This window comes from Populus euphratica, unplaced genomic scaffold, assembly GCF_000495115.2.
Source record: "Populus euphratica unplaced genomic scaffold, PopEup_1.0 scaffold250.1, whole genome shotgun sequence".
Classification (NCBI taxonomy): Eukaryota; Viridiplantae; Streptophyta; class Magnoliopsida; order Malpighiales; family Salicaceae; genus Populus; species Populus euphratica.
The window spans coordinates 464,436-475,267 of NW_011500005.1; the positions used below are offsets into that span (position 1 = coordinate 464,436).

The following is a 10,832-nucleotide window of genomic DNA, read 5'->3' on the forward strand; positions in this document are numbered from 1 at the left end:
AATATTGTAAACCAAAATAATTTTTTGCCTTCGAGACCTCTAGTGGTGGGTGACTGCTTCTTGCAATTTAAAATTGGTGGTTAATTTTGAAATGAGAAACTTTAAAATATTCAATGAATAATTATCAATACTTAATAAAATGAATAGGTAAATTTCCACTCTTAGGTATGTTAGAGTAATACAAAATTATCCATGAAGTTATTTGATTGAAATGTTTTTCTTTGTGATATTAATGTTTTGTTGGCAAAGTAATTATAAATTTAAATCTCATCATTTTATTATTTTTAATTAGATTAAAAAAATAAATGTAAATTGGTTGTGAGTTTCTACAAGGTTTTTATCCGAGGATGTGTTATAAAAAATTATATGAATTTATTTTTATGATCCTATTCGAACATTTAAAAAAAGATCATTGAAGTAATTTTTTAGCAATGGCAAATAGAATGCCATGAAGAAAAAATGCAGAGATAATCGATTAAATAAGTCTGAAAAGAGTTTGTCTTTACATGCAAAAATTCAACGGTTGAGCACCGAAAAAGGTTGGTCGGTAAATGAGTGAGGCGATAATTTTATTTTTTTTTGTGATTTATGAAATGTTGAAATTTTGGGAGGGGTTGATTGCTACAGCAGCGTGCATTAACCGAATGCGACGAAACTTTAGTGGCACCCGACAAAGTAAAGATAAGGTGGAAACTTCCGGCCATTTCATGGCGTAGATGAATGGACAAAATCATCCCTGGTCAAAAGCCAAGATGACTGCGACACGTATAATTTAATTTGTCATAGTTTACATCATTACCATTTAGTGTATATATGATGGCCTGTTTGCGCTGTTAACAAATGTGTTTGATCGCAATATAATAATAAAACAATACTATATAGGTAATAAAAATTAAAAATATGATAGTATTGATATTTTATAATAGAAAAAAAATTGTATTAGAGATTAGAATTTAAAAACTAAATAAAATAATTTATAATATTTTATGATAAAACATTCAATTTAAAATTGGGTATAGACACGTTCAGATCCAACTTTTGTGTGGGCGTGGACATGGTCAAACCCAATTTAAGAACAAGTTTAAACATGTCCAGATACATTGACTTTTAATTGTAATAAAAATAAAAATAATTATAATATAAATAATAATATTTTTATTATTGATATTTTTAATTAATATAAAAATAATTATAATTATAACACAAATAATATTATTTTTTATTATAAGTAATAATGTTATAATAATAACGAGAAGCAAACACCTAGCGCTTAGTCTGCCCTAGCACCACGTGGCGATAGGACGATCATTCCCTGACAATTAGAATCGAGCGTCAGGTGGTGCTTAGGAATGATTGGGTGAATCAAAACGCACCAACCTCGCATATAGACCCAGGCGCTATATGGTGAGCTAATACACTCGGGTCGTGGCAAAGACCCAATTATCATGGGTTGAAGGCAGAACTTGATTGTCCGAGGTTCGACATCATAACCCAAACTCAATGAGTCTTGCATGCCCTATTTGTACAAGGTCGTGATGGAAGATTTTACATGTTTTAATTTCTATTATAATTAAAGATATTAATAGTAAAAATAGTATAATTTGTATTATAAATATTTTAATTTTTCTTATAATTAAAAGTATTACTCTTAAAAATGTATAATCGGTGTTATGGATATTATTATTTTTGTAATTGCCTAGCCCAACCTACTATATATTATCCGCTTAGAGTCTTATCACGGTTTTGTTCATGGTGACACAGATCCACTTTTACTACAGTGAATAATATTTGTGTTGAGAATATTATTATTTTATTAAAAATTAAAATATTCAAAAAATAACATTATTCGTTCTATAAATATTATTATTTTATTTACAATCAATAATATAAACATTGAAGTATATTATCAATTGTGGTATAAATATTAGTATTTTTATTACAAGTAATAATTTTACAATAACAATGAGAAGTTGAAACCTAGAGCTTAGGTTGCCTTTACATCACATGACGTTGAGACTGCCATAGCCAATCGAGCCTTGTTGCCATGATTCAAGTGTTAGCTGCCATAAACCCAGGCATCATATGGTGATGGAGTTGGCTTATGGTAAGCTAATACATCTTAGTCACGACAAAGAACCTGATTTTCTTGAGTTTGAGGCAGGACCCGATTGTTCTGGGTTTAACATCATAATTATAGCTCAATAGATCTTGCATGACCATTGTTATTGGATTTTGATGAAGGATTTTACATATTTTAATTTTATAATAATTAAAAGTATTTACTTTAAAAATAATATCAATTGTGGTATATATATTTTATTTTTTATTATAATTAAAAGTATTAATAGTAAAAAAGTATAATTGGTGTTATAAATATTATTATTTTATTGTATTGAATAGTATTTGTGTTAAAAATATTATTATTTTATTTATAATTGATAACATAAATACTAAAAATATTATAAATTATGGTATAGATATTATTTTTATTACAAGTAATAATATTATTATAACACTGAGAAGTAAAAACCGGGTACTTGGGCTCTCTTTGTGCCATATGGTGCTGGGGCTAACCCAGGGCCATGTGGTATTGAGGCTGCCATAAGGAATCAGGTGTTTTGTTATAACCCAAGTACCAAGTGGTAGTCAGATCTGCCCCACACGAGGTTAGATCGGATTGGATATAAATTTTAGTCGGGTTCGAGCCACCCACTAGAGTAAAAGGCACATAGATCATTAGAGTGGTTCGTGTTTTCATGCGATGATCTTTTTTTAAAAATAAAAAATAAAAAATTAAGTCTTGCAATTCTCTGCTTGGACGGCAGTTTAAAGAGGGCATCATGGGCCTCACATTTTCACAGCACGAAAACAGCGGGGGGCTTTTAAGATCTAAAGTTTAAAATGTGGAGTCAATGTTTTCTTACGGAGTAATAGAGGATTAAAAACTGTGTTTATTAACTTAACAACATTTCATATATACTTATTCACATAAATCAAGTATCAATCAGTTATTGTAGTAGGCTAAACCAAAAGGCATACGTACAAAGCCTTGATTTACCTAGAATGTGCTTATTTTTAACTGTACTTCACTGCAATACTGCGAAAACTCTTAATTTAGAGTTGAATATTAAAGTGTTGAATATCATCGGCTGGGCAAGTGTCGTCTGGTGATGGGCAATATTGTATGCTCTGGTTCCTGATATCAGTACAGATCACCAGGGTGCACTCCTCCCACCACAAGTGCTCGCTTCTGTTCTTACAAGGAACTCGTGCTGGAGTGCACGCATGTTGCCATCCCATCCCTCAAGGCGATCGACTTCACAGCATGCATGGAGCATTTGCGACCCTAAAACCTGAAATTCATTTTAAAATCCAATCATGTCAGAAATCAAATTTTAACTCATGCTGACGTTCATCAAACTGCGTTTGGTTGAAGTTGAAGTTGAAGTTGTGTGTGTATATATATATATATAGGTATGTATATATGTATGTGTCCCATGCATGCATGTTGACATAGATAAATCTTGCATCCCTCTCGAGTTATTGTTGAGGTCAACACTGGTGAGGGATACGAGCCTGGTGTTAAGAAGTTGAGCTGCATTGTTGATGTAATCCACAGTACATGACGAGGAAGACCCATTTCTGCCATAAACAGTCGCATCACCTGGAGAGCACCCCATTGGAGGCCAACCCAAACAAGATCATCTTTCTCGCTAGTTCCTTGCTTGTGGAGAGTACTCTAGTTTTTAATTTAATTTAATTTAATTTAATTTTTTTTAGAAAAAAGAGTTACTAGCATGAAGTGAAAATAAAGAAGATGTTATAATTTAATTAATTGATTTTGAAACTAATTAAGAAAAAAACCCACCTTTAATTGCTGAGAAAAACGTTGAATAAGAACAATGGCATCTTGTTCTGGGGTGTAAATGCGGCTTGCAGGTTATGATAGCGACACGAAGTAATTATTATTGTAATGCCACCCATTCCTACTGAATAAATGCATCTATTTAGGTAATTGACGGCAGGATTTTTGTCCCTTAACATCCCACTAATTAATACGGTCAACTATATATAGCTCGGTGATCCAGCAGCCGTGGATCCATGCTAAGTTCAAGCCCTAAAAAAGGCTGGAATGTTGTGCACAGAGAAGGTATAAAGAACTTGTAATTAACTCAGGCAATAAGAAATGTTATGTCGTGCTGCTACTGCTATCTACCATCATTACCGCTATGTCGGTTAATCAATCATCCTCTTGCTTGGCTAGCTAGTGATACCCACCACTACACGCCTTGACAGGATCAGGACTATAACCATCTAAATTGAAAAACATTAAACGGTTAACCATCATCCCAAGAGGTTTGCTCTCTCTCTCTAATTTCAGGTTCAAGTCCTCATATGATGGCCATTGAAGGCTTACATGATCGTTAACTTCAGGACCCGTGGGATTAGTCATGATGCGCGCAAGCTGGCCCGGACACCCACATTAATCTAAAAAAAAAACATTAAACGGTTAAATGAATTTTTAAGCTTAAAATTACATATATTAATATTATTTTATACTTAATTTTTATTAAATAGAATATAAATGGTGAGATGTAAACTCATAATTATTTAATCAACAATATTAATATTGTGTGGAATAATCTTTTAAATCTAAAAACTAAAAAAGTTAGAAGAAATCAATAAATAATTTATATAATTATCTAATATAACTGATTTCATTTATCTTCTTCTAGTTTCATGTTAACATCTTTTTTTTAAATGAATGTATGAATGTGTGTACACACGTGTTGTGTATTTTTAAAGAAATTTGTTAACTTTTAATTTAAAAGTCAAATATATATAAGAAAAGGGTTTAAAGAAAAATCTTAATCTAAAAATAAAACATGCATAAATTAAAATGTTTTTATCCCAAAATACAAATAGATAGGTATATTTGCAAGTTTGATGTCAACCAGGCTAAACAACAGTATGATGTAGACAAAGGGAAAAACGTAGAAATATATATGATGTAAAAATAAAATATGTATAAGATTTAAGGCCAGCATTTCTTCTTTCATCCTTCACTCTTCTCAAACAGTTCCTTCAGTCTTATCCTTTCCTGCGGATTCACATGGAAAGAAGTTAGCTTTCAGGAATTCGAAAATATGAAAACAAAAAGGGATCTGTTTTAGGAAATGAAGGTAAAGGTCCCTTTCCTGTGATCCAACGCATTAAAATGAGCTTCTCAAAGAGTCTCCTAGAAAAGTTTTCTGCCTCCAGCTAGCCCGGTTGGTGCTTATCTCTTTACATTAGCGTGCCTCCACAGATGTTCGTGCTGTTTTTCCTTACATATTTGTCGCATGTGACAGGATGCTAACCCTGTCTTTTCCTTCCAGGTCGCCATTTCTCTTTACATGCCATCAGCTTTGGGACGACTGGCACTGCAACATCTATATTTAATATTTTTATCAATGAAAGTTTTTTTTATCAGCATAAGATACATATTTTATCAATAATTAACTTATTAATAAAATTATTAATTGAAATGCTTTGTTAATAAATTTCTGTAATTTCTGTAATAATATAAAACTATTATTATTAACAGATTTATTGATGAAACATACGCATAAAAAAATTACTCATTTTATTATATCGATGTATCCCTTGAAAAATACCATTGGTAATCTCATTAGTCATTATTTAAAAATATTTTAAAAAATTTATTTTATAAAATTATAAAATAATTAAATTAACATAAATCAAAACTCTGTAATATATACTCAAAATGCTTGGAAAAAAAAGAAAAAAAAATCTTACCTTAATATAGTTGCAAATAAAGCCAATGAAAAAGAAAAAATTTCATAAAGCATATTAATTAAAAAAATTGAGAGGATAAAAGAAAAAAAAAAGACATACCGAGCATGAAAAAGAAGAGAAGAAGATGATGAAAAAAAAAGAAGAGAAAGAAGTAAATATTGATATTTTTTATATATAGTGAATAAGAAGTACAAGGAGAAAAAAAATAAGAAATGAGTATGTCTCTTGTGAAATAATAGAATTCAGGTTTTTTATTGAGGCGTGTTAATAGTAGTTTTAATGATAGATAATTAAATATTAATTTTTTAAATTATTTTATTGATAATTTTGTTTATCATATTTAATTTAAATCTTCAATTTAAAATAACCCAGTTAAAATTATTAAATTTGGAATTAAGTCATAAAACCGAAAAAACCCTACGAAAAACAAAACAAAACAAATTAAAAACTCCAATCCCAGTTAGCCTAGTAGTAAATGATAAGATTAAAGACTGGATCACTAAAAAAAACAAATAACCTGAGTCAATTTGTCAGACTTATAATCTAGATTATCAAATTAAAACAACCTCATAATGAGTGAGCTAGTTTAACATTGATTAATTTACAACTTTAGTCATTAGACTAGGACAATCCTATGAAAAATAAAATAAAACAAATTATAAAACTTAATTCTCAATTACCATGTGAACTTAATGTTAAACAATGAAAATCATAAAAATTATAATTAAAAAAATAACATGAAAAATGAGCTAGAACAACTCAAGTTAACTCTTCAAGCATTATCTCTGGTCATAAAACCAGAATAACATGATAAAAATCAAACTGAAATAAATCATGAAGGTTGATTTCTAATTAAACACAATATTAAGTGGTAAATATAAGAAAAGAGTCAAATACAAAAAAAATCAGTTGGATTATCTTGTTAAACCTACGACCCGGGTCATAAAATGAGGACAACTCAGTAAAAAACAAATTCATTGTTGAAGGACTAATAACATTGATCATGAAATTAAAATAACCATCACAAAGAAAATAAAAAAATAACTCGATTTAATCGGGGTTAAAATGTTAAAACCATGATATTGATTACAAGATCAAGATATCTCTTATGAAACACAAATCAAAATAGGTTCCAAAGCTTGATTAGCAACTAATTCAGTATTGAATAATGAATTAAAAAAATAATAAAAAGATAACTTAAGTCAGTTTAGATTAATCTATTAAGTATTATTATCGACCATAAGATCAAAATAACACAATAAAAAATAATCAAAGATAACTCATTAAAAAAAAAAATTTAATATTAAAATACGAAATTAAAAAAGAAACATTTATAAAAAAAAAAGAAAAAAATAAAACATTATTTAAATTAACCGGCTTTACCATAAATTTTTTTCTATTACAGAGTCTGTTAAGATTAGAGTTTCATGTAAATTTATTTTATAATTTTCATTAAAGTACTGGAGTTTCATGAAATTTTGAAATTTTTATAATTTTTTGAATTATTTTAATATTTTCATGTAAAAAACATATTTTTTTAATATTTATTGTTAAAATACTTTTAGTTAATTCTCAGAGGATAGGTCAACTTAAGTGTTTTTTTTTTTTTGTCTAATAAATGCAACCTGGTAGGAATAATTAGATCATGAATACAATGATGAAAGTTGAAAGTTAAATCTATCAATACTTTCCGAAATAACAAAACTGTTTTTCTAGTAGCAGTTGGAGTAGATTCACCGCAAGAACTCACAGGTTCACGTTCTGCTCTGGCACGGTCTCGGTTTCAGATAACAGACTCCCGAAAAGAAAAAGACCCAAAATGAGCATTTCAAAAACCCTGAAAAGGCGGGAGTAGTGAGCTAAAAGAGCCCTCGAAACCCATGAAAGACATCCTCTAATCTCTCTCCTTCTTCTCCCCAAAACAATAGAAGCAAACGAACAAAAAAAACTACACCGAAAGGAAAGGAAAGGGAAAATATCTGTTCAAATCCGTCCATGTCCCAAAAGTCCCATTCTCAGGTATGTTCTTTTCGTTCCTTTGTCTCTCTCTGTTTTGCATCTTTGAACAGCAACTAATATCGTAGCTGCATTTACTATCTACAAAAATATTGTACTCCCCAAAGAGAAAAAGGAAAAAGAAAGAAAAAAAATTTTGACGGTGGATTTTGAAACTGAATCGCGGAAGAAAAGGAGCGGGGTTTTTGGACACGTGTACGGTGGGATTACAATGGTGCTTCCCAAGGAGATAGATGATCCCATTTCTCTACCTTCTCCTCCTTCTCTTGCTCCTCCTTTCGAGCTACGATTTCATCTTCCTGATCTCAAGCTTGCTGTTAGAATATGTGCCTCATTTTCATCACCATCATCAGCTTTTCATTCCCTTTTTAAATGAAATATTTTTCATTTCTTCTTTTATTTTCTCCTCGAATTGAGACTAAAAGTAGTGGGGAAAAGGAAAGTTATGCAGAAAATAAATGAACTTCGGATGGAATATTCTGAATTTTGCTTTTATTTTCTCTTTAATAAAGAAAACCCAGTTCTTTTTAAACTCGGAATTTAAGTAAATCTCTTGCCTTTGCTTATTCAATTCAGCGAGTGGAATGGATTGTTCCTGTTTTGCGGTTTATTTTTTTGATTTTAAAAAAATATTTTGAATTGAATTTGATGTAAAAACTCAGGATTTCACGAAGACCAGAGAAGTCGGTGAGTTCCTCAGTGGGGCCTTAGCTGGGGCTATGACCAAAGCTGTACTTGCTCCTTTAGAAACCATCAGGTTGGTATTTCCTCTGTTTCTTCTTATTTCTATAGCACTTGTGTTATTGTTTTTCTATAACCAGATGTGTCGGTTAGCACATTACTTAAGTAGAACTTGTTGCTATTGTTAGTTTCTATTGAAGTCAGTGCAAAGTGAGTTTGAGGTCAGTTATTGAAGTATAGCTCTTCTTGTAACATTTGAAATCGAAGCTTAATGATCGGAGGTCTGAAACTTAAGAAATTTGGTCGCATGAACTAATGTACGTTATTGATTTTGAGATTTCAGAACTCTTACCAATTTGCTAGCATAAATCAGTATTTGTAACATGAAACCAACCAAGTCATGCTGAGATGTCGAGACCTTTCAAGCCTTTACTTATGCATGCTAACTATTTGGAAATGTTTGATTTGCTGATAACTATTTCATACTGCCTCGACCAGTAACTCATGAAAATTCTCCCGTTTTGTTACTTGCGAGATATGCAGAGCAAGAATGGTGGTTGGTGTTGGATCCAAAAACATTCCTGGTAGTTTCCTGGAGATAATTGAGCAGCAGGGTTGGCAAGGACTGCGGGCAGGAAATGCAATCAGTATGCTTCGTATAATTCCCACTCAGGCAGTTGAGCTTGGAACATTAGAGTGTGTCAAGCGAGCAATGACATCAGCACAAGAGAAATGGAGTCAGAGTGAATGTCCAAGGGTGCAGCTTGGTCCTGTTAGTTTGAACTTCTCTCTCTGATGGGTTTCTCCAGTTGCTGTTGCTGGTGCTGCTGCTGGAATTGTTAGCACACTTGCATGCCATCCTTTTGAAGTCTTGAAGGTATTTTGCATTAAAAGGCATTGCCCTTGAAACCGAAATTGGAAAAATTCAGCTTGAATTTCATTAAGCATTAAGCCACTATCCTCTGTTTTACTCCATATTCATTTGGATGATATGTGTGTAACGTCATACCCCTCCCAGGATCCTGCTTTGACTTGGATCATATGGTGTATTGATATACCTTTATGCTTTGTTTTAATTAATGGAAATTAGATGTTATACTGGGTCACAACATTTTCCTTCTACAGTTTTAAGTTTGAAGATCTTTGAGAGCCGAGACACCACGCACACAAAGTCTTGTTTATCTCTATTTTCTAGTTGAAGCCGATTGTAACTCTTGTATTTCGTACAGGATAGATTGACTGTAAGCCGTGATATATACCCTAATTTAAGCATTGCCATTAGTAAGATTTACAAGGATGGAGGGGTTGGAGCCTTTTATGCTGGCATTTCACCGCACTGATGGGCATGCTTCCATACAGTACATGCTACTATTTCATGTACGAGATGATGAAGACATCTTATTGTGAAGCAAAGAATAAAAAGTCCCTAAACCGTCCAGAGATGTTCCTAATTGGAGCTTTTGCAGGTGAGAAAACAAGTATATTTCAAATTCACTTTTATTTTCCACAATAATTTAGAGAAAAGGGTTGCCTGCTTCATATCTCACAGGGAAAGGGAGGAGATCTCTCGTAAATTGCAATTACAGGGCTCCTAGAGCCTAAATGATTAGATAAACATGTTCTAACTGATTGGTGTTGGTATCTCGTCTTTTCTATTAGCTGATTGGTAATCAATTTACGTTTTGGATGCCTAGGTTTTACTGCTAGCACCCTTAGCTTTCCATTAGAGGTGGCCAGGAAACGACTAATGGTGGGAGCTCTGCAGGGTAAATGTCCACCCCACATGGCAGCAGCCCTCTCAGAAGTAATTAGGGAGGGGCTGAGGGGACCTTACAGAGGGTGGGGTGCAAGCTGTTTAAAAGTGATGCCTTCCTCTGTCATCACTTGGATGTTTTATGAAGCCCGGAAAGATGTACTGCTTGTTGAGAAACGACTTTTATAGCAGCTTTGGCAAAAAAATCCTGCATCATGTTCCTTCGGAGGCAAATGGTGGGATCATTTTATCATAAAGATCCTGGTGAATGTTCCGAGGACCTCTTGTTGAATCTCACATGTTTATGGATAATCATCGTTATAGGATTGGGCTATCCTTTTTCTGTAATGCCCATTTCGATTTCTGACCCAAGCTAAAATTTATCAGCCGAGCTTCGAAATGGAAAAATTTTGGCCTCTCGTAATCTTTGATATGTACCAAACAGGTTCTTGATCTTGATGTCATGAGTTAACAAAATTCTGTTTTCCGCGTACCAGAGTACGTTTTTGTCACTGAGTTGCATTATTCAATCCAAAAGGGAGGGATTGGTATGCGCTTTAGAACTGAAGTTTGAAAAAGATAT

The 10,832-nt window shown here is 32.3% G+C and overlaps 1 pseudogene; it reads left to right on the forward strand.

The window, feature by feature from the left end:
• Positions 1-7,487: 7,487 nt before the first annotated feature.
• On the forward strand, positions 7,488-10,739 carry LOC105141137 (probable mitochondrial adenine nucleotide transporter BTL1; annotated as a pseudogene).
• The last annotated feature ends 93 nt before the right edge of the window (positions 10,740-10,832 follow it).